General features: G+C 38.8%; 1 long non-coding RNA gene across 1 annotated transcript; it reads right to left on the bottom strand.

Moving 5' to 3' along the window:
• On the bottom strand, positions 1-27,451 carry LOC148223427 (uncharacterized). Its single transcript, XR_015804339.1, has 3 exons — positions 27,283-27,451; positions 7,033-7,129; positions 1-42 (listed from the first exon to the last, which is right to left on the bottom strand). It is a non-coding gene; the product is annotated as an uncharacterized LOC148223427 (long non-coding RNA).

Genomic DNA, 27,451 nt, shown 5'->3' with positions numbered 1-27,451 from the left:
GTCTTTTGCTTGTCCAACACAAAGTTTGTGGATAAGGTCTTTCTGAAAAATAGAAAGTACTTTGCTCAAAAACAAAACGTACAAAAAAAGAATAAATAAGAAAAGAGAGCATTTTACTTAACTATACAAAGGATAATTTCACAAAGATGCCATTAAAATGCCTTGACTGAAATCACTCTCAGCTTATGCAATTGTAAGTTAACAGGTGATTTTGTGAAAAATGGTACACAGAGAATTCATAGACAATTACATCTCAACTTTAAATGTGTGATACTTCCACTGGCAACTGGGGACCAGGTAATCAACCATCATATAAGTTGTCTTTAAGGAGGTCTGCTGCTAGTTTTTGATATGATGCCTCTGGAAATAATTAGCAAGCCCTCATAAATGATGTTATAATATATAAGTGCTGACAAACCCTGAAGTATACAGTAAGTCTCTTAAAAAAAACAAACCATAATGAATGATGATCACCTACAATATGAATTATAGATTCGTTGCAAGTTATCCTGATTCATGATTATGCAGTGCTTCAGGGTCTGCTGCTACATTTACATTTTTACCATGAGCCTTTTTGGTTTGTATCGTCTTGAAATATAGATTAAAACTCCACAGCCAGATGATTAATTAAGTCTAAAAAAACCCTTGCGTGTCTAATCTTCACGTACTGAAAATGAATGCAAAGTTTGCCCCAGATGAATATCCAGCTCTGAATTTCACTCTGACCCCAAGACTTCAGGATTTTTATTTGCACAAAAAGTAGAGTTCCTGGAACATCAGCTCTGTAATTCTCTGTAATTTAATCTTCCTCAGTGAGAGAACAAATGTAATAGTATTTTGATATGAAGTCAATATGTTTCACAAATTCTTCAGATATAAATTTTTATCTGAAAACACCCCTTCACCAAATTGTGGATCACTTACTGTAAAACTGAGTGAAGGACAGGAAACTTAAGATTAAGACAAGAATTAGCCGTGGGCAGGGACACCTTCCACTAGACCAGGTTGCTGAAAGCCCCATCCAGCCTGGCCTGGAACACTTCCAGGGGTGGGGCATCCACAGCTTCTGTGGGCAACCTGTGCCAGTGCTTCACCACCCTCACAGTAAAGAATTTCTTCCTCATCTCTAATATAAATCTACACTTTTTCAGTTTGAAGTCATTCCCACCTTTTCCTGTCACTTCATGCCCTTGCAAAAAGTTTCTGCATCCTTATTGTTGGTGCCCTTCAGGCACTGGAAGGCTGCAATTAGGTCACCCCGAAGCCTTTCTTCTCCAGGCTGAACAAACCCAATCCTTGCAGCCTTTTTTTCATAGCAGAGGTGCTCCATCCCTCTAATCATCTTGGTGGCCTCCTTTAATCTCACTCCAACAAGCCCATGTCCTTCCTGTGCTGGACTCCATGTTCAGTGTCTGGGCTGTGTGGCTGCAAAAGCTGCTAACAACAGCCATACTGCCTGGCACAAGAACAACTCTTTTAACTCTTTTGGAGAACTGAATAATGTGGCTGAATAATGAAGCAGTGATATGTGTTTTCCAACACCTTGTTTGTGCAGAGAAAATCTCTCTTCTGATAAATTATTCAAGACATAACTGCTAACCTATTTAAGTTTGAAAATATGTATACTGTAATCAGGAATCATGTTTCTCAGCTGTCTGAACATCTACACTTCAAATCTGGCGTTCTCTAAAGTGCCTGCACAGAACAGTACAGGAAGATAACAATGTCCAGTGAATCATTCTCATCAGTAAATCTTTCAGAGTTCTGGGGCAGTGTGTCAAAGAAATCTAGAGGTTTCCTAAATATAGAAAAATCTATTTAAGTATAATTTGCAGAAAGTGTCTGAAAATACTTCCAACGTGTGCAAATCTTTTCATTGTAACTTTAAGCGTGACAGCTGGCTCATTCGTGTCAAAGGGTTAATGAAATTTCTTCAATAATTTATCAAGGTTAAAGATTTTCTCTAAACAAACACTGCTTATGTGGAACTAATTAAATATTCATTCTGCTTTTCAACGTGTAAGATTAAATAAACTGTGACATTTTGCAATTTTAATTTATGGTGCATTTTCCAGCGTCTTCACATTAGTTTCATTTTTCAGGAGACTCAAACATTAATACAGAAATCATGTGAACAGCAATTGTATGTAATGCACCCGTTTCTTTCTGCCATTAAACTTAGAAGCAATTGGAGTGCTCCAGTGTTTGGACCAGAAGTACAGTATTAGTGATTAATGTTAAAGCACAATAATATGCTTAGTTAAGGCAATCCCTAAACCACATTATTTATTATGTCTATTAGAGAAATGCAATCTAAAATTGACACATATGACTCATTGGGATTTTCCCTTTTGGTGAGGAGTTTTTAGGTTTTGGTTTTGGTTTTGGTTTTGGCTCCTGGAGAGGAGGTTTATGTTGGACATCAGGAAGAGAGGGGATTCCAGCCAGAGTAAGGGTCTTTTCAAGATTATGGGATTGAAATACTGTCTTGAAGTATCTGTCCTTATGACCTCATGTGGTGGAATGTATGTCCTTTACACTGAGAGTCTCAAAAGTGGGCACTAGCATGTGTCTTCATGGATATTTAACATACATTTAACATACGTATGTTAAATGGGAAAGCTGAATAGTCCTCACTGCTTCTGGAATCTGGGAACTGTTCTTTCAGCGTATCAATGGTTTCATTTTCTGGAAATCCATGCTGTGGATACACAAATTAACAGCAATTCTTGATTTCACACTCAGTAAAGATAAATAGTTATGGCTTGTATGTGCTCACATACTACAACAAAGGTCATGATTTGAAAAAGAAAAACCAAATCCATGAGAAATCAGTTGTGGTGCTGAAGACTTTGAACACTATGCAGTAAACGAGTACAAGCTGCTCTCTGAATGGGACAAGCACAGCCCCTCCACCCAGGTGATCCATCTGTCCTGGGGCAGAGATAGGGAGTCAGTGAACAGAAGCACCTGGCTATCAAAAAAAGTCTGTTCTTGCACTGAACAGCAGAGAAATAATTGAAATATTGAGCAGTTGCTCCCAAAATGAGCACTGTCGATTCTGCTGCCTGCTTCCAGCCCACACCTCTGCCTCTGGAGCTCTGTGTAGGCGGAGAAGGTGCCAAAAGAAAGATGCTCAAAGAAACTTTCGTGCTGGAGTTCTTAACAAGAGCATACACACATTTTCTATCTTCAGCAAAGTCATTTCAAGTTCATCTTTTCATTTCACTCCCTGGCCTCTAAAAGCCAGGCCCCCAGATGCCATCACCCAGGGTTGCACTGACAGAGGCGTGACTCGGCAGAAGGTTTCGAACCTTTGGCTCGGCTAGGGAGATTACAGTAATTTCAGCTAATGGAATAATGGATAGCAATCTTAGCTTGTCATTCTCCGTCTGAATCAGTGCTAGAGAGGAGCGGACACTTTACTGGCTTTTTCACAGATATTTGTGACAGCAGAGAAATGATGATTCCCAGTTCATTTCCATGCACTTGATTGAAGCGTGCTCTCTTACAAGACTCAATTTTCCCTGCTGATTCCCCTTACTCCCCTCTCTTCTCAAATTATCTTTTTTTGCAGCCTTGTGGTTTAGCTATTTCATGGTCCTCATTTCTCACTCTCTAACCTCAGTTTGCTCAGTAAACTGCAGTTCAAATCAGCTGCAGATTACATCTGAACTGCACTTTTAAAAAGTCCTAAAAGCAAGTGAAATTTGGATGGAATTTCAGAAGAAAAAACATAGAACAAACACCTACCTAATTTAATGTAATTTGCAGAAAAGAAGTAAGTTTTTTTTTTTTTTTACTCTACGGAGTACAAACTTGGTATTTTTATTAACCTTACAATTATTCCAGCTTAATTTTTTTCTAAGCCATTTAAACTATCCAGAAGCATTTAAACATCATTTAGAACTATCTAACACCTGAATGGCAGCAAAGCTTGAAGCAAGTGAAAAAACTTACTACAGACAATAATTAGCACCACTACTTGAAATTTGATTGATTCTGATTTCTGTGTTAACAGCAAATGCAAAAAAATAAACAAAAAAAACCCAAAACCAAACAAACAACAAAACAAATCAAAACAAACAAACGAACAAAACAAAAAAAACCCAACCAACCAAAAAAACCAAAACCAAAACAAGAAAAACCAAATAAAAACAAAAAACCCACAAGACAAAAATACTTATGAAGGAAGTCCTAGAACTTTCTAAGTAAACATTTCTAAAATTTGCCAGGATAAATTTTCATTCATCCATGAAGACCCAAGTCCTAGAATAGTCCTAGAAATAAAAGGGATTTCGGACAGTTTATGAAAAAAAATTACATTGTTCAGGCCAATGGTACTTGTGCCATTTTTATAAAAAGTTAGTAATCAGAAGATTAATTAAGTTATATAAAGATATTCTAAGTCATCTCTCCAAGTTCATAGCTATTTCTGAATTATAAGATTCAGAAAAATGCACTACATGCCCTCCTTCTAACCCTACCTATGTATGTATTTGATTTTGATTAAACTTATCTAATTTCTCTCTTTCTCTATTTTTTTCCTCATTTTTCTTCTTTTCCCCTTGTTATCACACCTCTTTCTAGGTCACACACTTTCCTGGACAGAAAGCATATGTCATTGCTTTGTGTCAAACCTGTACAACTTTCAGGTGAGTGTGGTCATGTTCTACTGTAAATCTGTGCATTAAGCTAACAAAGGTTATAATTAGATAAATAATAATAGAATGACATATTGCAGATCCCTTACTCACAGTGCTGAGCAATTACTCATGCGAGCTGTGCCATGAAATCCATCACCAACTGCATGACTCCAGTGAAAAACTGAGCAGTGAGGACTTCAATCTGGTCCATTATCATTATGCAACGTAGCACATTTGTGTAAATTGTTCTCATTCTGAGGTCTTTTTAGAACAAATGTCTCTTTGAATACGCTCTGATGCAGTAATGGATCAACTGCCAAGCTGTGAAACCCCAGCAGGAGACAGTACACCAGCCAATATGAGGGGATGTATACAGTATCTAATTAATTCTAATGTTTCTCTGTGTTTAATCATCCAGGTCATCAACATCCAAATATTTGAGTGTAAGCTTCAGCCTTTCCAAGGGATCTGCAAACACATGACAAATAGCAGTGACTGTTCTAATCGTCCCACATTACAGATGATGTATCTACAAGTGACTTACATCCATTTCCACACTGCCTTCCCACACTCCTGGGAGAGAAGCTGCCGTGCTGGATGGAATCACATAGGCTGGTTTAGGACAGAAGTTGAACAGCAACATCTTAGACTATCCACATAAAAACTGTCAGTCATACAGAGAGATATGAACAAGATCTCTCCCCTACCCTCTTTGAGCCTCTTCTAACTTTGGTGCTTGTGTGTCCATGGTGGCATCTCCTTCTCTCCTGCTCCAAGACATCCCTGACCAGGCAGCCAGCTATGGTCATCATCCTTGGCCTTTTTGCTGTGTTTTTTTCTGATCATAAATACTCTTCCTCAAGTGTGCCTGATGGGTCACTAAAAGTTTGAAAATGACAACAACGTATATTAAAAGCAATTCGTTTTCAAACAGAAAATATCAGAGCTAATCAATCCACTAAGATGAATAAACTAAAATACTGGGTACTATTTTGGTCTCTGCTATGCAAAAAAACCAAAAAAAAGATGTGGACAGGCTGGAGAGGGCTTAAAGAAGGTTCACAAAGATGATCAAAGGACCGGGAAGCTGTCATATGAGAAAAGGCTGAGAGAACCAGGTTTGCTCACCCTTGAAAAAAGAAGGCTTAAGGGAGACCTTATCACCATGTTGCAGCATTTAAAGAGGGGTTAAAAACAAGATTGAAACTCCCTTTCTGCCAGGAGTCACATGGACAAGGCTGAGGTGTAATGGGTAAAAGCTGCTCCGGGGGAGGATTCTGATTTGACGTAAGAGGAAAATTTTTCACTCTGAGGAAAATCAGCCATTGGATTAATCCCCAGGTAAGTGATTCTGCAGTGCTGGACACTTCTGAGATTCAGCTGGACAGAGTGCTGGGCCATCTTGTCCAGAGCATGCTTTTGCCAAGAAAGGATGGACCAGATGATCTCTGTGGTTCCTTCCAATCTGGTAGTCTCTCATTCTATGAATAAATTTGCATTTAAAATATTGTTTTTCATGTTAGAAACTGGTCATCAGTTATTGTACTTTATTTTATTTTATTAATTTTTTGCTTGAAAATAAGTGTTTTGTCTGTCACAGGTTTTTTGGAAAGAAGCTGTGACTCAGAGTATGGAGGGATTTTTTTCAAGAGGAGTAAATCTGCTGGATGGCTTTTTGGGCTGGATCCATCATTGCCCACACAGTGCAGACCGAGGGCATGTCATCATTTTGGAGTTTCAATTTTTACTACAGCTAACAGGTTCCTGAATGTACTTTACACTTTCTCATAGTGGTAACTATTCTCACAGAAATTACTCTGTTGTGCCACCAGTACAGTGCAGACGCCCATGTGTGTTTGAACAAGAAATGTGAACTGATGATTTTGGAAAGGATCATACAGGAATAAAAGCACACTTCCCCCAGACCCCAACATTTACTATCAGGTATTTCACAAAATTCCGGAGGAAAGGAAGAACAAGGAAAATTAGAGGAAAAATGACAAATTTGATAATTTAGGATTTCAAAATGCAAAAGAAAATAAATATATATCCCAAAGTACTTAATTCCAGCTCACAAGCTTGCTTCCAAAACATCTAACAGATAATTAAATTGATTTTACAGTGAGCTAATAGGGATTTGACATTGGCCTAGTACAAAAAAAGGGCAGTACCTGCTACTCCTATTGCCTGCCTTCTATTGGCTTGGAGTCATCTTGCAGCTGGGAGGAGAATCAAATGACTCTGCTTATGCCAGTGCCAGCTGAGTCCTTATGACAATTTGTTGTTACATTGACATAACACAGTCATGAAATGTCTGGTGAGATTTGGAAAACAGATGGAAGACTAAGTGACACAGAATAAAGATGCACTCTAGCTGTGTCTTTACCTCCAGCAAAGGGGAAAATACTCCATTGATTCCCAATGAAGTATCAGAGTCAGGGAGAGACAGCTCCAAGTTAGAAACGCACAAGATTGCCAAGTGCCTGGGAACACATGTAGAAGAAAGAGCAGTGAGTAATTATCTTATATAAGACAATTAAATATAAGACAAGATCAACTACATTTTCAACCATAATTTATGAAATGGGTACCCTGGAAGACCAACAAAGGCAACTCAGCAACTCAAATTGTCAAAAAGTAATCAAATATCGGAATATACACACATGCATCAAACGGACTGGTGATAATTTAAAACCTCTCTCTTTGCTGACTGTTAGACAACCCAGAATTTGTTAAATGAACTCCTGACTGATTTCATTTCCCAAAGGATATACATTTGAGAAGTTCTATCTCAATTATCAAAGGTTTTCTACATGCAGAAAGGCCCATGTGGACAAAGCAATTGTCCCTACCTGGCCAGCTTTACATTGGTTTTGCACCAACGCTTGTTTTCTTTCAGCTAAAGGTGATTATTATCTCTCAAGCCACTTTTCTAAAGCAAAAGAATTTCAGAGAATGCATTGTCCAAATGACCACTTGAACTGCTGAGGGACTTTGATCACGATTTACAACCATGGAATCTAGTTCATTATCTCCATCTCCATTCAGATGTTGGTACAATATGCATTTAAGGAAACAAAATTAGATTATGCTCTGGAAATGGAGATGGAACCACTTCTCACCAGAACCCAGAATTGGAAAACACCGATTGTACATGGGCATTTAGAGCTGTGTGGAAAAAATGCCAGTTTCTCTGCTTCTCCTTTTTTTTAAAGTCACTTACAACTTTCTTGTGTTAAATAAAAGAGAAAGCACAAGAGGGTATAGTGATTTATTTTAAAAGACATTTTTGAGAATATTGTGAATTTTATTTTAAAAGCCTTGTGGTTTTGGTTTGTTTTTTTTTTTTTTTTTTTTTTTTGTTTTTTTTTTTTTTTTTTTTTTTTTGTTACCAATGTGTATATATTATTAAATACTTCTTTTATATTTAGCAAAAAGTTTACTTGTATTTTTAAAATTTCTTGGTAATTCCTTTGATCTTTTTTCACATCAGATATATGAGAAGTGACTACTCAACAAATCCCTTTGCCTTCAGAACAATAGCATAAAGAATCCTATTAGCTAGTATAAAAAAAGCTGGGCAAATGAACAATTTAGTTGGATATACTGAAAAACAGGCATGGGCTATGTGACTGGAAACCTGTTTATACTCTATCAGACAGAACACATATTTTGCAGGGTACACTGCACACGCACAGCAAGTGCACTCTGAACAGGTAATTAATGATCTGCAGCACAGAGGCCTGCAATGCAGAAAAAAGGAAGCAGAGGTGATTGGTGCTTATGCAGTGATTGGCAATGAAACAAAGAACTAAGATTTGGGGTGAAACATGTCCTGCTCTTGAGCCTTCTCAAGCAGACATACAGAAGGTAGTGAAAGGAGGACAAAAACACAATCCCTTTTCCTATTCAGCTCTACATAAAAGATGGCAATCACACCAGCAGAGAACACTTGCAGCTGATTCAGCTCATTCATCAGCCCTTGTTTGGGCTTAGACCCAACTCTAACTGAAGTCAAGGGGAGTATTTCCTTTGCCTTCTGTGCTGAAATGGATTGAGTCTTTCAAAGTCCTCTGGGAACCCAGAGAGCTCTCCTTTAGCCAAAGTGCTCTTTCCTCAAGCAGCAGAAATGCTAAAGCAACTGCATGTCAGGCATCTCAAAGTGGGCTGGCAGAACTGGTATTAGCTTTCCCCAGAATGCTGAACCTGGAAAGAAGCCACAGTAAAATGGGAAGTTTATCATTCCCAAACATGCAGTTCTGTTTATTAAACTACATATAAAATGAAGCAGTTCTCTCCTGCTCTCTTCTCTACCTGCATGAGAACAGTGAGGCAGAGCTCTCTGGTGGCTCTCATGAGCAGGAACTGATTGTGTGTTTTTTAAGAAGAACTAAAAGAAAGCAAAAAACCAAACAAAACCAGACTTTATTTAAGGCAATTATTTGCAAAACTCAATTTCTTTGTAGAAGTCTAAGAAGCAGATTCTATTGCACAATATTCATTTCACACATGACTCTGAATAGTATTTGGAGTTTTTTCTGAAGTTCCTTGCTTTCACCACAAATCCAATTTCACTCCTCAGTTTAGTCTCTCTCTGACTTTACACAGGCAATAGCTTTTCTCAGCTGCCTTACTTGCCACTGAAATGCCTGAGTCTTTCCACACCAACCCCAGCCCCAAAACAAAAAAAATCAGGTGAGACTTCCATAGGTTTGAAGATCTCTGACTTTTTTCCCAACAAAGTTAAGAGCCAGTATTTGGAATTGCTTCTTCTTTCTGGCAAAAAACCCTACTTTTTCTGAAACAAGGCTTCTATTTTTCCCCTCTCTTTGCAGCAATACCAAAGCACTCACAGGCCATTTGTGAACATTTTGTTCAAGGGCTTTCGTGTGCACCAGTGTATCAGCTAGGTGCAATCAGCATTCCAACACAGACTTGCAGAAAATACCCTTTCCATTAACCTTTTAAATGTGACAGTCATTTGTGCAAATTGAAATCCATCATTTTAGATTGTGGTGGGATTTTTTGTAACTGAGACAAAAGTCTTTTTACTCTGGCTCTACTTATGCCTGACAATGTGCCCTTTAATTCCCCTCTGGAAACCAGGTATAGCTACAGCTCTCTTGACCTTATTAATGCCTCTAATTTTCTGTAGTTTACACCAATCTGGTGCTGCTATTTTTCTTAGCTCACATTTAGGTGATCTCCAATCTCACATATGACTCAAGGATTTTTCCTCCATGGCCCTTCCTTCCTCATTCCTGCCAACACGGGAGATGGCTTTGGAAGGGCTGAGTTCCTCATGCTGTTAACTCTTGGCACCATCACAGTGCAAGCATCATTGTGGATAAGCTGAGATTTTTTTTCTATTTTCTACCCCATTTCCAATGTGAAGATGTCTAGGGAAGAGAGACAGGTTTGTCTTACATAATGTATTTTCTCTGGGAAAAAAAAAAATTGTTTACATTATTTAATTTAGTAGCATAATTTTATTGATTTGCAGGGAAGATAACCTCAAAGGTGAGTTTGTCACTCCTGTCTTAGGTGGTCAAGACAATAACGCTGCAGAATCTTAGTAATTGAATTAGAAATTGTACAGAACTGACTGATCTTTGATAAGAATCAAAAATAACATTGTTTGGAGTGAAAGAGGCCAATGAGAAGTACATTCTTTGCTTGGCCTGAAATTGTAGTTATGAGTGTACTGATGGAAGTCAAAGACATTCAATATGTCTGTGTAAGAGGCTGAAGAAATTGAGACTTGCCACTGCATGTCAGTTCTGACATCCACAGTGATAGAGAGCTCGGGGAATTGCATGACATTCCTGAATGGCACTACTCAGGTCAGAAAAGGAATTAGGAAGGACAGAAAAGATTGGCAGAATAAACACAAGCTCTTCAGAAACAGAACATATTATGGAAATCCTGACCACATCAGAACTTTTAAGAACAAATCATAATTGAGCTACTAAAATGAGTCACAGCCCTACTTAGCACTTCTGCTGTGACATGGCATGGAGTCTCTTTTCCCATGCTGGATCTTCCTGATGAGCTCTGGCAGAACAGAATGACCCAGAGGAAAAGTAAAAAGCTGTTCTCAAAGCAGGAGAAGGCATCTGACCAGCTGAAGCCCTGCTTTCCAGTGGATACAATGCACTACTGAGTTTCTGCAGTCTGGCTGGGTCTTGCATCTCAGGTCAGATGGAGGAGTGTCTCCAGCAGAGACCCAAATACACACTGAAACTTTTAAAGATTAATTCCTTTATATAAGCAGCCCTCATTGTAAGTTCATGATCCTTGGCCAAAGAAATGTGATTTCTTTTTCAGAAGAAAGACAATTTTACCTTGACCACATGACCTGGGATGAGGAGAATTTCTAATGACCCCCATAAGAATTCCCTTTCCCCAAATGAATTGGCTGTACTAAACTAGTGGTGAAGTCTTGACTCCCTTGTGGAACAGCGGCTGTTTCCAAACCTATGTCACTCTTGGGTTAGGAAGGGCAAAAGATCTCACAGTCTCACTGGAATACACAGGAGTGGAAACCTTCAAGAGCTGAAAAGAAACCTGAAGTTCTGCATCTGAATTTCACCTCATTCACATTAAGGATTAGGGCTAACGCTTTGTGGTTTGGAGGAAATGGGAAGCCTGAGGGTGGTGATAGCTTTGGACAGCAATGGCTTAGTTCTTCAGAAAAAATAAAAAATTCTCTGCCCGGAAGGAATTGTTACATTGATAGGCTATGAAATGGAGAGTAGTTAACTTTCTGAAACTTGTTTGATATTGCTTGAGTAGTGTTATTTTAGGATAGTAATGGGTAAAAATCCTTTAACACAGGTGCTGCTGCTTATCTGAAATTCACTAATTGTATTTGTTACACTATTTTACTTGTAATGTGTTGTTCAGAGTAACATTATTTAAACTTCTATCAGGATATTGAGCCATACAGTGATAAAGTGAGTTGAGTAATTCCTACTAAAGCTGGTGAGTGGGCACTGCTGCTTCTAAGATTGGCAAAGATATGAAGCAGTTAACAATTAACAGAAATTATCTATAGAATCTGAATGCTGTTATAATAACGCTGTTGTGCTGAACACATCACAAGCTGTCACAAGTAACACAGAAAATACACATTCAGAAACATGATGAAGGACTACATTGAATTTTCCTAAGGGGTTAAATGAGAAACACTCAAAGAGTGATGAAAGACAAGTTGTTAAGGCAACATCAAGGAATATCAGGGTCCTTAGAAAAGGCTTGTGGTGATAATGGTGGGGCAGATGAGGGACATTCTCCTATTTGAAATCTCCTTCATTCAGGAAAAAGGTATGCATAGACTGAATTCAACTGAGGAAGACTGCCAAACCACATATGGGTTCACTGTAACTGCAAGAAGTTTAATTTCTCTACGATGGATAAATAGTCCTGGTTCCTGGTGACGTGAAGGTAGATTCATGTGACCCTTACTTGCATCACACAGTCTTATTGTATAAATAACCCAAACTATCCCAACCAACCTTGATGTAGACAATTTAACATTAGTTATTGAATTAATGGGTGAGGTCTCAAGGAATGCATATGGAGAGAGAAACTCAGGTTGTTCTCATAACCTCCTTCACTGGCAGGCTCTGCCTCCCAGAACCCAGGTGTGAATCCAAAAAGACTCAGACTTAGGAAATGGTCCCATCTAAATAAATATTTAAGACCAACTTTTAAACATGTTCCTGAAACATTCTATTAATTGTTGATAGACTAACACGGTCCTAGGTAGTTTCCTGAATCCAGCTGAGGTGGCTGATGCCTATTTTTCATCTTATGAGTCTGCCTGGTCCCAGGAGTTCTGTATTTCAGCTTTCCCTGAAAGCTCATCTGCAAACATATTCCAAAGGAAAATTCAAAATTTTATTCTTTCTTTGATTCTCTACAACCCTCATTCTTTTCTCTGATAGAATAATGGATATGAAAAATTTAACTGCCACCCCGCTTGACCCTTTCAATCTCTGCTCCTGTTCCAGATTCATGACTTAGCCCTATGTGGAGAGCAAAATTTTTGTTTCAGTGAGGGCATGAAGATTTATGAAATCTGTTTAAAAATGGAAATTCTACCATTCCAAAATTTTCCAAAAAAATATATGAGTGAAGGCATTTTCTTTTGAGTTGATCAAAAATACTTCAAAAAGTTGCTTTTTTAAAAAAAAATTATTACTAGCATTATAAAATCACATAAAGTGATGGTGTTAAGCGAAGTAAAATTAAAAATAAGCATTTAAATATTTTTCTCACATTCTTCAAGTACTTTTTTTGTCTTACCTAAACTACACCAAGAGACTGCATTTTTTTCCCAAAATATCTTATCATGTATAATAGCCTAAGCAGATCTAGGTAGAAGCATTTCCTAGCTCTCTCTGATTCTGTGAATTATCACAGAAACTTGTGACAGGATTAAAAATAAGGGCATTAAATGCTTTCAAATCTACAACAATAGGACAAATGCCAGAACAGCGTTTCGTTTAGTCTCATAATATCAAATATACCGCATTTGTATTTTAATACAAATACAAAGGAGGTGTTTAAAAGATTTTCTTTTAGCAGCTGTGCTCCCTGGCAGTGGGTGACCCTTCCTTTCTCAGCATCCCTGGGCTGTGGGGGATGCTGGGCAGGGATGGATGGCCCGGCTCCCAGCGCTGCTCCCGCCAGGTGAGGGCACTCACATCCCTTAATGAAAACCCAGCAGCTGGCGCCTTGCGAGAAAACCAGATTGGCCGCCCACACATACAGCCAGAGGGATCCTGTTTGGCCTGAGCTTTGTGTGTAGCAGAGGGGGGAAAAAAAATTCAGAAACGAGGAAAGGGAAGAGCATGTTTCATGAGCGTCATTTATTTGTGGGCTTTGTCTCACGCAGCCCGTTCTGTTTGAACATCAGCTGCTATCATTTTGGTGGAAGCGGGGGCACTGGGATAATATCCATATTTATGTGCAAAACCAACATGGAAATGCAGTCATCTTTGTCCCGATGCAGTGAAAGACTGTAACATCTGCATATCAATAGCCACAAATTTGATTCAGTTCTCAGGAGTGTCATTCCAGAGAAACTCAAGGCAGGAAAGGGGGGAGTTTTCATGTCTCTTTTTGCTATGGCACTGGTTTGTGTTTTTTCATATTTTCAATCAAGGAACCAAATTCAGCAGAGCAGATGAGGATGGGGCAGAGCATATCCACCTGGGTCAGAAAACCTCCCTGTGCTCTGAGTGAGGGATAAGAAATTCACCTTTGCCTCTGCTGAAGGAGAAAACAGATTTACTTGTACCTCCATGGGAATTTAAAGGCGGCTGCTGCAGCCTGTTAGCCAGGTTAGCTTCTCCAGAGACAGTGCTGAGTCTGGATCCCTGGGGAATGGAGGAATGAGATCAATGAGTGCAATAGCTGCTTGCTGCAAACTGTGTGCTGCCCCTTGAAATCTCCTCAGCTCTATGACCCCTTTAATTGCTTGGGCTGCTGAGTAACACAGGCATTAATGAATATCCCTGTCCTCAACTTCATCAGAGTGACTGACATTCACTTTGAAAGAAACCCAGTATTTAAGAGTTATACATCCTGTGCTTTTATAAACATCAGCTATTGGTAACTGTCAGAGACACGGCCTGGAAAAGCACCAGATGCTCAAGGGAAGCTCTTCATTTCTTCATCTTTCTTCAGCAAATCCACAAGTGTACCAGGAAACTAGCATGGGCTGACAAAGGCATTGTGGGCTTGCATGATACAGTAAAACATCTGCTTCCAGGCTGTCAGCAAAATGCTGACTATGAATGAACAGGAAAGAAAACAAGTGCCACAGGTGCTATAATGCTCAGATGCATGAGAAATATTTTAATGTATGGGAAATAGATGAACAGACTGTGAGCTTTGTCATCACTCTTATATTTCACTTGCAGGAATACTTTAAAAAATATACTGAGCCAAATATTAAGCTTTTACAAAAGTTTCATGCCCATTTACTTAGATGTTCAAAGGATTCACTACCCCCCATCCCCCCCAAGTCTTATTAATATTTCCTTCAGTCTTCAAATTACAGGAAATTATCTGATCCAAGCTCAACGAATGCATGAGAAATTCTCCAGCAGTAGAGATGACATTAGTATTAGAAATTTATAGCATTAATAACGATTAATCATTGGAAGTAACTATGTTTCAACTAACAGAGTAAGTTTAAAATTCAATACACCTTCCACAGAAAAGTGATAACTCATGCTGATGAGAAAAGCAACAAAACAGTGGGAAGAGGGAGCTCCCAGCCAAATCAATAACATAATCCTTTCACATCTTTGCATTTCAGTCTAAAGTAAAGAAATGCATAAATCCCCTTGAAAGCTGTACCAAACAAATGGCACATGAGCCACTTTTTAAATGGGAAAAAGTAGTTCAGAGGAATTGTTTTAAGTCAGTTGGTTTGCAGAGTTCTTTGTTTCTCGCTGGGACAAGTGAAAAGGCATCTCCTCTTTCTGAGTACATGTCTGTATTTGTCACGATTTTTCATAGTACAGTCGTATGTGCTTCTTGTTTGTGTAGTTTTGGGTGTTTTTAAAGTCTTAAAATAACCAGACTTCTATGAAATATCTTTTTACTGAGACTATATTCATAAAGACTTCTATCAGCCACAGGCATGATGTACCTATATCAAAGATAAACAAACATTATCCTCAGCATACTTCATTTTCAGCTCCTTTAAACAGGATTGTGTGATGAAATTTTAACTTCAGATAAATCAGATTTTTTTTTTAAACTTCCTTTTAATTTGATGGGAAACACATCATGGACAAGTTGCTTGACTTTTTAAGTTCTGTATCACATAGTAGGTGCACATTACAAATCTTATTGAGTGGTATAACCTAAAAAATACTTATTTAAGGATTTTTTTTCTTCCTTACTGAACAGAGGAATTCTGCTAAAGTTTTGCCATATTTGCACTTAAAAAAAATATAGGGGATCCAGAGATTTAACTACACTACTCCCAGTTTTACAAGCTCTACATTGTTATGAAAACTGTTACAGATTTCACTTTTTAAAATCTTCTAAATTGTCTGCTATTTCTGTAAGAATACAGAGGAAACCAACTCATTGGTGTTCATTTCCAGGCAGATCATAGCAGCAAAACAACAGATACACGTCCCTGGTTATCTTGCACAAAACCTCCTCGTTGTCTCTGGTTGATCTGGAGGCAGAATGTCTGACTGAAATACCTGTCTTCATATGAGACAGCACTGTGCAGTCTGTGTTGCAGCAGGTAGATGTGTTTACAGGAGTAGCCAAGCATCTTTTCTGGAGAGAAAACCCTGAGGTTCAGCTGCCAGAAATGCTGGAGCTCAGGGAGGAATTTGAGGCAGATGAGACCTGCTATTGGTTTGTGTCTCCTGTGCACCGTCTTGCAGCACCTTTACAGAAAGATGACTTAGTTCAGGTGAGGTGTTTGTGAACAAAGCTCTTCTGAGCAATAGAACTCCTGGGACCTTGCAAATATCACTAATGATGAAGAATAAGGGAGCAACTGTTTTTTATAGTTCATTTTTTAATAGAAAAACTTTATAGGCTTTCCTATTAGATGTTGGAAGGTCTCTAATACGCACTGTTGAACTTCTTATTGAAATAATTTGTACACCTTAGAAACATTGCTATTGTAGCAGCTGTCTTGAAAGATCTTCTATAAAATAGTGGAGGGTGTGAGTAACCCTCTCTTTTCCTGCAGAGGCTGTCTCAATTGCTACAATCTCAATTGCTGCAATTTCATTTGCAGTTGTACATCAGGAGGTACTGTGACTCAGAGGCATTCCTCACTGCCCAATTCTCATTTTTCTTCCTTGCACCTCAAGTGTTAGGAGTAGGCCAGGACCATTTGGCTGCTAGGTGCATTATACTGACTTGGAAGGAGGAAAGGGGAATGAGTATAAAAGGTAACTTGCTGCTTTTAGAGGTCTGAAATCCATAAATGCTTTGCTTGCTTCTCCAGGAAGGAAAGGTGGATGTACAGATCCTGCTGCAGACACAAGTATGGTGGAAGCCTGAAGGGAAAGGCTTCTTTGCTATTGCTTCATTGCACTGGTGATGAATGGTGTTGCATCCAGTTGGTGGCCAGTCACCAGTGGTGTCCTCCAGGGATCAGAGTTGGGTCAAATCCTGTTTAATGTCTTTATTGATGATCTGGATGTGGGGGTCTAGTCTACCATTAGCAAGTTTACAGATGACACCAAGTTGAGGTGCAGTGTTGGTCTGCTGGATGGCAGGAAGGCTCTGCAGAGGGATCTGGACAGTCTGGATCAATGGTGTGAGGGTCAACAAGGCCAAGGGCTGGGTCCTGCACTTGTGTCATAACCTCCCCCTGCAGTGCTACAGGGACAGAGTGGCTGGGAAGCTGCCCTAGAGAAATTACCTGGGACACTGGGTGAACATGACCCAGTGTGTGCCCAGGTGTCCAAGAAGGCCAATGCCATCCTGGCCTGTGTCAGCAATAGTGTGGCCAGCAGGACCAGGGCAGGGCTCATCTTCCTGTACTCGGCTCTGGTGAGACCACACCTTGAGTGCTGTGTCCAGTTCTGGGCCCTCCAATTTAGGAAGGACATTGAGGTGCTGGAGTGTGCCTAGAGAAGGGCAGTGGAGCTGAGGAAGGGTCTGGAGCACAAATCCTATGAGGAGTGGCTGAGGAAGCTGGGGATGTTTAGCCTGGAGAAGAGGAGGCTCAGGGGAAACCCTATTGCTCTCTACAACTCTCCGAAAAGAGGGTGTAGTCAGGTGAGGGTCAGTCCCTTCTCTCAGGCAACCAGAAAGAGGACAAGAGGACACAGTCTTAAGCTGCTCCAGGGGAGGTTTAGGTTGGACATTAGGAAAAAGTTATTCACAGAAAGAATGACTGGGCATTGGAATGTGCTGCCCAGGGAGGTGTTGGCATCACCGTCACCAGAAGTGTTCAAGGAAAGTCTGGATGTGGCACCCAGTGCCGTGGTCCAGTTAGCAAGAAAATGCTCTGTGGTAGGCTGGACTCGATGATCTCAAAGGTCTTTTCCAACCTAATGGCTTCTGTGCCTCTGTGATTAGGATATACTTCATGATTGGCCAGCCTTTAGTAACTGTCATGTCCTCTGAGCCGTGGATATGAGCAGAACTTCAGTAATTTCACTCAATGCAGCCCCCTTCCCTCAGGCTGAAAAAACTATTTTTTCCATGCTCTTACTCTGCACTTCAGGGAGCTTGTGCAATTTTACTGCTGGGAGCCAAAGTCCTACCACACAGCTGGGAAGCTTTCAGCACCTTGTTACTTTTTCCAGAAAAAAAACAGTCTGGATTTGCTGATGGTTTCATCATGTCATGGTAAATATTTCACTACCACTTTTCCTCTCCCTTTCTGTGTGATCGACTTCTGGTCTCATTTGGCTAGACCAGAGTGGCAGCTTTTGCAGAGCCTGCTGCAATATAACCTCTTTGCTACATGGGTTGTAAGGAAATGCATCTCTTTTTGCCCAACACATCTTAATATCTCCATAGAAACCATATTAGCCCCCATCTTCTATGAGCTCCTGCAATAATAATCTTCTCTCTCACTAACTGACAGGATTTTCTTCAGATGTCTCCAGGTATCTAAAGTTCAATTATATAGCTAGGAAAATGCAAAGGTTTGGTGAAGAGGGCTGGGAATTGTGGTTTCCAAACCACAAACAGGACTGGAAGGCATTTGGCAGTTCTAACCAGACCATAACTATATATTTTTTGCTGCAAGTTGCCTCTACAGTTAAGCCACAAAAAAGTCATTACTGCCACCAAAAGACTCATTGCTGAGTACACACCAGTGCAATGCTTGTTACTGTGGAATTAAGCAGGTGTGCAAATGAGTCCTATTCAGCATCTGGAAGAAGAAAGTATCATCATTTTCTCTCAGTAAGATCTGAGCAGCTCATGCACCAATTGTTTATATAATCCTTGCTCTTTCTAACTTCATCTCTATACTTAGCCCCTACAGCTCCAAATTATGGCTTCACTGCAGTATTGAATTTCACAATGACAGAAGGAATTCCATCCTTGATGCTGAAAAGCAGGAACTCTCTTTGATGTGACCTGCACACAGAGCAGAGAATTTCTGGAAATAGCATTCTCCACATCCTGAGAGGTTTGTCATCACTGCAAACCTACAGAACTGGGATATAGACTTTAGCAGAGATGCAAATGGTTTTCAGTCACGATGCATTTCTTGTGCCCTGTACCAATGGCATCTCATTCATCACTGGAGAATAACACAGGAGAATAGAGTAAATAACATACAGGTAAACTTCTTTCCTTTCTCTTTTGACCATAAAAGTTGAAATTTGAATGAGAACAGGAGAGCAGCTCTCAAAGGGCTGTTTCAACACAAAAACATGGAGAAGTGACATGCACTTCTCATGTTCATGCCTTAGGACAGACACAAGGCTGGAAGCAGAAACTGTGAATCTTCCCCAGGGATGCATTTTCTAGTGACCTTTCAAAAGCAACATGCTGTTTTTCAGAAATATTCTTCATCATGGTGTGACCCAGCAGGTAGCTAAACACTTCCCTCTTCCCCATGCTTATATCATCATTTTCTTCACTTCAGTACTTTTAGACTGAACTCAACATGGTGTCCAAGCTGAGGAAAGCTGCAGAAGAGCAAAGACTGCTCTTATAAATCCAAACAGGGCTTCTGTTTGCCCCCAAAGGAGCCTGCAAGGGAGGCCCCTGTGCACTATTTAGCACTTAGAGGTGTTTTTCTAAGAGCAGGCCAATATTACTAGTAGAGAGATATATTCCCCTGTATAGTTTTCTATCAACAGTTTAATTCTGTCAGAAATGTGCTGGCTTGCAGAAGTCCACAATAACAACTTCAACAAAAGCTGGCAGTTCTGACAGCCAGTCTGTCTCCTTCAGTTCTCCCACACACCTGTATACATCTATATAGACACACAGAGCAGGAGGGAGAGAAAATAAAATATGTCTTAAAGTTCTTGCCCATATCTTTCTGACATTGGACAAATACCTTTTCCCTCACAGTCTTTTATGTATTACCTCTTTCTCAGCAAGCTTATAGAGCAATTCTGGAGAAAAATGAAATATTGAAGGGCTAATCCTTTATTTAAAAAGGCACCAGATATGAATGGTTGGCTCTGACAATTTATTACCAATTCTGGGAAGGTTGGGAAAATAAATGTTTCATATCTCTTTGCAAGTGACAGATGAAAGGACAAAAATACTCATCAGCTCTGGAGAGCAACAACTTTTCACTTTATGAAAGAAAATTTTTAAAATATCAGGAATTCAGGTATTTTCTTCCTTAAAGCTCACTGCTGATACTTTTCTAGAACTTTTATCTGTTCTTTCTGTTTCACATCCACAGTGGAGCATTAAGATCTTAGATTAGCTATTACATTGAAAGTTCAGCATAATTACAGGTTTGTAGTTTCAGGTCAAGAGACATGTTTTCTCTGCTTACCCAGGTTGTGAAATTTTTTTAGGCCTTGAACTATTACTTAGCCTGTTTTTCAGAACAGCTAGCTAAGTGGTAGCACCTTGTCTCTCTTTATGTTTCTACTACTTTATCAGATATTTCCCCTCATTATATCCAGTTTTCCTTTCTCTCCTCTCATTTTTTCAAGCAAAACTATTACTCATGCACAGAGAAACAAAAAACAAAATACTATACTTTGCATCTGGAGGACAATGTACTAGCTGAGCCCATGAAAAAGCATAAAAGATCCCCAAAGGAGTAAATTACACTTCTGAAAGACAGTATGATGAACTGCCTCTGCTGTGTCCAAGACCAGACCTGTGGCCATGCCCTTCACATTAGAACCAGACTAAGAGAAATAACTACCTGGCAGGGAGTATTTGGAGAAATTATTGCTGAATGCCTGCTCTGTAAATTCCTTGCTTCAGATGGGGCTCTGAAGAACTGCTGAGAAAAGCCATAATTTCAGTGTCAATCAATTGGCCTGCTTGCATGGCTCTGAGTGGCTCAGCTTTCAACAGGCAAGGCAGAAGGTCCCCTCACAGCAGCTACAGGGCAGGTCTGAACACAAATAACATATTGCTTCCCTTACAAACTCCTTCATTGGCATTCTAGGGAACGCCTGGTGGAGGACCATGTGTTGTGACACCACAAATGGCATTTTGTAAACATTGGATATCAGTTAAGATTGTGTGATTGCTTCCATTTCCTCTGCCTACCTGCTGAAATGTGCATGTAAAAGACAATGGTTACTATCGTAACCTGTTATTATTATTCTATTATTATTAATCTATTATTCCTCTAGAAATGGGTTTTAATTTTGAGATGACTGTTGGATTTTATGCTGTCATTGGTATGCACCAGTTTGAACACAGCTCACTGTCATGAATCTGCCTTATGGTGGCTCTTTACAGCAAAGAGAGATAGAACATCCCTGTTCTATTTTTATGCTTCTTCCTTGTTTTGAGCCTCCTCCAGTGTTCAAATGTACATTCAAACCTGTTCAGATCTCAATGTCTGTCTTTGGCAGTCATACTGATTTTCATAGAAAAGGCAAGCAGGTGTGTATGCTATGCAGATATACTTTTCTGTGTCTGCTGTCCTTGTGTTATCCAAGAAATAAAGTGATCTGGATTTGAAGCACGAGAAAAAAAGCCAAAGTTCTATTAAGAAGAACCTATGCACTGGGCTCTGTGTCCTTCAGAAGAGAAACCCTGAGCAGATTGGCATAAAGGAGCCAGTGAAGTCAGAGAGAAGATTGTCAACCTCTTCCTCAAACCCCAGGGGCTTTACAAAAAATAGAGTAGGCTTTTGGACTTCCATGTGGGTACTAGGCCAGTTTCAAGGCTGGGAAGATCAGTCAGCCTTCACAGGTAGACTATTCTCGGCAATGCTCTTTTCACCTTCCTCTTAGCAGCCTGGAAACCTCATTGGTAGGTTATATTTTAGGTAGAAATCAGTAGGTGTTTGTGAAAGTAAATGAGCAAGAAGATGCGCTGGTCCTCAGTGAAGGTGATGCAAACCAGAACTAGATCTCCTGTTGAAAGTTATGACCCCCTTCCCTCCCTGGAGCCAGAGAAGGCTTTTTCCTCACCAGCTCTGCTAGAGACACGTTTATGAAGCTTGAAGATGGAGTTCATTGTCCCTCACATGGAAGGGGTTACATTAGGCAGACTGACCCGTACCAGATGAGTTATACCTCAGTCCTTAAATGTCGCAATAAAAAAACCTGTGATTGAATTAAACTACACCCCTGCATCCAGGGCCACATTCATCCCTGTCACAATGGCCCTTCCAGAGCTGGCAGGTGCTGCAGTGTGGGGACTCCACAGCTGCTTTGGTTTCTTCCTTTCCTCTTGCAGTTCTAAAGGCTGAGAGTCTGACATGGAGGTTTGCAGAAGACACCAACTTAATTAAATGGAAGCTGTCCCTGTAGAGCAATGACAGATTATTTAATTCTCTCTAGACAGCATAGGACATTGATCCCTTCTCAGCTGAATTTTTCAGATCATGAGTATTTGTGCATTCAATATAGAATACAGCAAAAAGTCAAGTTACACAAAAATTAAATTCTCCTTGTAACTGAAGCATGTTGGACTGATAATCCTGAAGTAAGAAGCTGAAAGCTATCAGCATTCTCTTTGTATACACATATGCATTATGTTTCCAGGGCAAATTTGTTGCTGTTGTGATCAAGTCCAAAGAATTAGTTGCATTAATAAGAATTTCAGTGTTTCTGTGCTCTGAGTCAGTCCATCATTAATCGCTTGCCCTGTGTGCTAGATGCTTTTTTCTATTCTCAGCACCTGTATTTAGACTCATCCTATTCACAACTGAATAATACTAGCAGATTTTTATTCCAAAATTCATTTTTAGTCCACACTTGCATTTTTATGTGGCTCACCAATAAACTCAGGGACTCAAACTGTGATTAAGAAATGAATACAGAAAGTGTCATGAAAACTGCCAAATGAAAATTCAATCTCCAGTGAGTACTGACATTAAAACAGCCTTTTTCATTAAAACAAGGTACAGTGAAAGCTGTTTTTGCCATAAAAGTTTTCTAATTAAACAAAAAGAAAACTCACAGCAAAGCCCATTTAATTCATCTACCCAATGATGCATGCCGTGTTAGACACCAAAATGCATGCATGCCACAGATACCAAACAAAGGCAAAAACCAGAACAAATTTCCAAATATATTAAAAAAAAATTCCCTATTTCATTGAAAACTAAGAGAAGAATCAGGTAATCCAGGTAGAAAGGCTGGACTGTATAGTTTTTGGAGATAAATAAAGATATTTATTAAAGAGATTTATTAATTTCTATAAATATTAATTTTATAGGGCCCTTTTGTTTTCAAAGCTGTTAAAATAATGAGAAATAATCTTATTGGAAAGCATTTACTAAAAATCAGATAAGGATTTTAAAATGTCTTTTTTTTCTGCACAAACCTAGGTGCAGTATGTATAGTTTGTGCCATCAGCTTGGTCAGAATAAATAGCAGTGGTTACATTTTTGAAGACACTGATGGACTCCCCTCATTGGCATTTTCAGAGTCAGTAAAGCATCAAAAGACACTGGAAAGGGAATCCAGGTATACAGGAGACTCATAGACCTAGGATATTCCTTATATTTTCTTCTTTAACACCATGTGTTGTATCGAATTAAATGTTTATCTTGCAGAAATCAACTTTTGTTTGAATTATTTCCTCTATAGCTCTGTTTGCAGATATAAACCTGTGGCTCTTCTGTTTTGAAGGAGGAGTGCCAAAATACAAATTTTAAGTTCATCCCCTTGAGCTATTTGTGGGTGAACTTAGCTTCCTGTTTCTACTCTTTTGCTTTAATTTCTCGACAACTAGAGTATAAAAAAACTTCTGTGCCAGCACATCAAGGATAAAATCTCAATATGAGCTGGCAAGAGCAGAAGGAAACTATCATAAATATCTAAGCACTTTTCTGTTCAATCCTGTGCATTTATGGCTAAGCTAAGGAGAAGACAACAGATACAAAATAAGATAGGAAAAGAGGAAATGGAGAGGATGATATCTGTATTCTATATTAAAATTCCCCTGAACTGTTTTGAGTTACTCATAAACCTGTTCTATAGAAACTTGAGTACACATAAATGATTACTGATTCAAATCTGAAAACAGGGCAAGTTGGTCCTTAAACTCATCCTTTTATACTGGAAAGAAATGAAATTGTATTAGCAAGGACTTCAATTATGGAAGCAGACACAGGAGACACTCTGCCACCAAACAGTAAAATATTATGCAGCTCTGTAGAACAGTCTATCATCTCTTAACTCAAGTGTAATTTCAGTTCACAAGATAACTCCTGATGATTTAATCACTGGACCGGTGTTGAAGGATGCATTGGAGGCAACCTTAATAACTCATTCATGTTGATTGAGGTAAGTAGGATAATCTCACACACAAGCAGACACAAACAGTTCATCAAGGCTCAAGAAAGTTAATGAAAGTTAGTAGGAGGAATATTAAAGTTAATTGGGATTTTTTAATGAAAAAATTTTATTAGAGACTGTTTAAAAGCTACAAATCAGTGGATGAATGAAGGCAGCAATTACCGTGGATAGAAAATGACAGAAGGGGAAACAGGAGAAATAGATATCAGTGTAAATTAGAATTTCTGAAATATAGAAAACTGATGAGAAAATCTAAGGATACCAAGGAAAACTCAACAACTGGCAAAGACAAGAATGTTTTTAATATTTATGGAAACATAGCTTCCAAATTCTTATATATATTTCTAAGATATATTATTTGGTAGCATTAGAACACACACATTGCTTGATAGACATGATAAAATTTTAACTTATACTGAAAACGCAACACTATTTGAAAATATTTATAATCTGTACTTGGGAAAAAGCAGGTGATAAACATACCCAGAGAGAATACCTTTTAGTTCACTAGCAGATAAAGGGCATACTACATCACTGTTTCATCTCTTTTTATTAAAGCAAGTAGTTCTGGAGAATTCGCACCCAAGAACGCTACAAATTCTCCATGGTAAGTCCTGGATACTAACATTCCTACTGTAGAAAATAAATTGTGGAATAAGTAGGAAATACAACAGACTAGAAGAATCTTAATACGTGTGAGTGCTTGGTAAGGATAAAACTAGTTAGTATAATCAATATCTCCTAATAGAAAATAGTTGGGGTTTTTTTCATTTTTAGAAGAAATTTTGATGTACATAATCAACTACAAAATACGCCTAACTCTCAAGCTGCTTCTCTACATTACTGCATTCTCTGGAAAGAAAAGAAAGTTCTCCACTGTATTGCTGAAGTGAACAAAGGCCATGGAAGTGTCAAACTGGAAAATGTAGCTCTCAAAGAAGAATAAAATGGTAATACTTTTAAAGAGGTGCATTACAATACAGCATCTGAGTTTAGCAAACCTACATAAAAGAAATATTTGCAAAACATAAGTAATAGGAAGAAGAGAGCATTATGGGTGACTTTAACAACATTTAAGTTCTCCCCATTAAAATAAAAAACCTTAAATGTTTCCTCCATATAAAAATTTCTTTGCTAAAGAAGGAAAAGGCAAAGTGAAAGCTATGTACCTGTGTTATAAGGGAAATCAAGGCAATATGGTGTAATTATGTCTTGGGTCTCTAAATTTGAATATTAGGAGCCTGTTTTCTGTTTTCCCAATTAAATCCACACTAGCAAGGTAAGCCTTCCTCTCACAGTTGCTCTTCTTAATGCTTCCTTGCAAAATTTTGAAGATTTTCCAAAGAATATGTCCCTTGTTTTCAGTGAAAAATGGCTTATATTGTGAATGCCAATTCAAGAGTAGTAGGGAATAAATTTCATTAAGCTCTTTTGCCTTCTTTTCAGTACACTAAGCAACAGGTATCCTATAAACTAGAAAATAGCCACTGAAATGGATAAAGCTAAGGTCACCAACAGAAGGATTTTCTGGGGACAAGAAGGAAAAGCAGAATAAAGGCTTCTTTACCAAAACACTATAAATTTGAATTTCTGGTTTTACTGGACCGGAGGCAAGAACTCCCCTTTTCTGCCTGAACTGATGATCTGTGACACCACAATACTGAGCATTACTTCTTCTTCTACATTTTTTATGTTATAATTTTCAAATCAGAGTCTGAAACCACTAAACTGCATATCTGAAATGCTTTTTGCACACTGTCTAGGGCCAGCTGCTGGATTTTCAGAAATGGCAGTTTTTAACTACAAATCCTCCCATTGCAAATAAACATGAAGGGCAGGTATGAGTAAGTGCCTAAGAGCCACTGAATACACAGCCAGTAATGCACACAAGCGTTTGAGAGGCACATTAATATCTGAAGCTTGAATTCAATTATGCTCTACAATTTTGACACTAAGATGCTGGTTAAAAATACCAGCGCTGTTATTTGCACTGTGACTTTGTTGCATAAACATTTCTGCCAAATGAATCCTCCTATTTAGGCCTTACCTCTCCTACTCCCAGGTGGAATTGCAGTGCAGATCTATTTCCCCTCTACATGATTGCTTGCCCCTATTACTAGTCAAAGCACCCCATTTTAAGCATGGTATCAGACTACAGTGAGTAATCTGCTTGAAATAAGAGAGGCTTGATAGGTCTGAGCATTCCACAGAATGCTGTAATAATATACTTTCTTTGCAAGTGTTCTCAGGAACACACAAATTACTGCTTTTATTAGAGACTAGCAAACATATTTGGATAAAACCAGAGTGGATGCATGCTATCACTTAAACCACAAACAAAACTAAACACAAGCTTTTATGTTAATTATATATATATATAAAGAAATCAATGCATTATTTCTTCTAAACAAGAATTTTTACCTATCTGCAGTTCTTGACTGAGATAATAACATTTAGAAACTATCCCCAAATCAGACAGCACTGGCAAGCTCCTAACTTAAGCTCAGATAATTTACAAGCATTTTAAATCCAGTGAGACTTTTGATGTCTAAACAAATGGAAACAAATCTCTATATGCTTTGATGTGAATATTTCATCTGAAAGGATCCCACATGTTTGCCAAGTAAAGCTGTCTTCCTTGTTCCCTTTAACATTAATTCTTAGATAAATAAGGACATGCTGCCATGTTGAAGGAGAAACACAGAAACCTGTGCACATATGCTACATTTGCAAATGATGAGGAAGAGCTTATGAGAACACACATATTAAATGAAGTGAATGAGAATTGAAACAAGATGAAGCATATTATCTAGATGTAGAATGACCAAAAGAACTCCATCAATATGAACCCAAGCTATACTCTCTTTAGACTAAATATTAGATGCCTAAAAAATGCCAGCCTGAGCTGGCAAGTCTGAGTGGTTACCTTATTGATCACAAACAGGAACAGTCATCCACAGCACTGCCTTGTTGGGGAGCCTATTTCATGTACAGTGCTGGAAGTTTCACAGGAAAATATTTCTTCAATAAATTGAAATGTAATTGAAATGTGGCAGATCTCTGTCAGGCACCCACAGTAAGCAATTGCATAGCATAGGCAGGTTTTCTGTACAGTTATTGGAGGAATTGAAAAATGAATTGCTCATTAAGTTAATTTTTTTCATAGCTCTAATAAGTGTAGTTACATCAATCCTTCTCTTTCTCACCTTGTATTACAATATAGTCAGTCTTTCCTGTTAGGCTTCACCAGCTTTTTCACCCCTGTAGAAAATAATGCTTGCTCTTTCTCTTTCATTACAGAAACAGCTTCCCAAGCACCACGGTGCTCTTTCATGTAAAAGTCACATCCTGGAAGCTTCAGTCAATATCGGCCTT

The sequence above is a fragment of the Sturnus vulgaris genome, chromosome 6 (genome assembly GCF_052056855.1).
Source record: "Sturnus vulgaris isolate bStuVul1 chromosome 6, bStuVul1.hap1, whole genome shotgun sequence".
In the NCBI taxonomy this organism is placed as follows: Eukaryota; Metazoa; Chordata; class Aves; order Passeriformes; family Sturnidae; genus Sturnus; species Sturnus vulgaris.
Note: the sequence above shows the minus strand (reverse complement) of the source record. Positions and strands in the feature narration are given on the sequence as shown.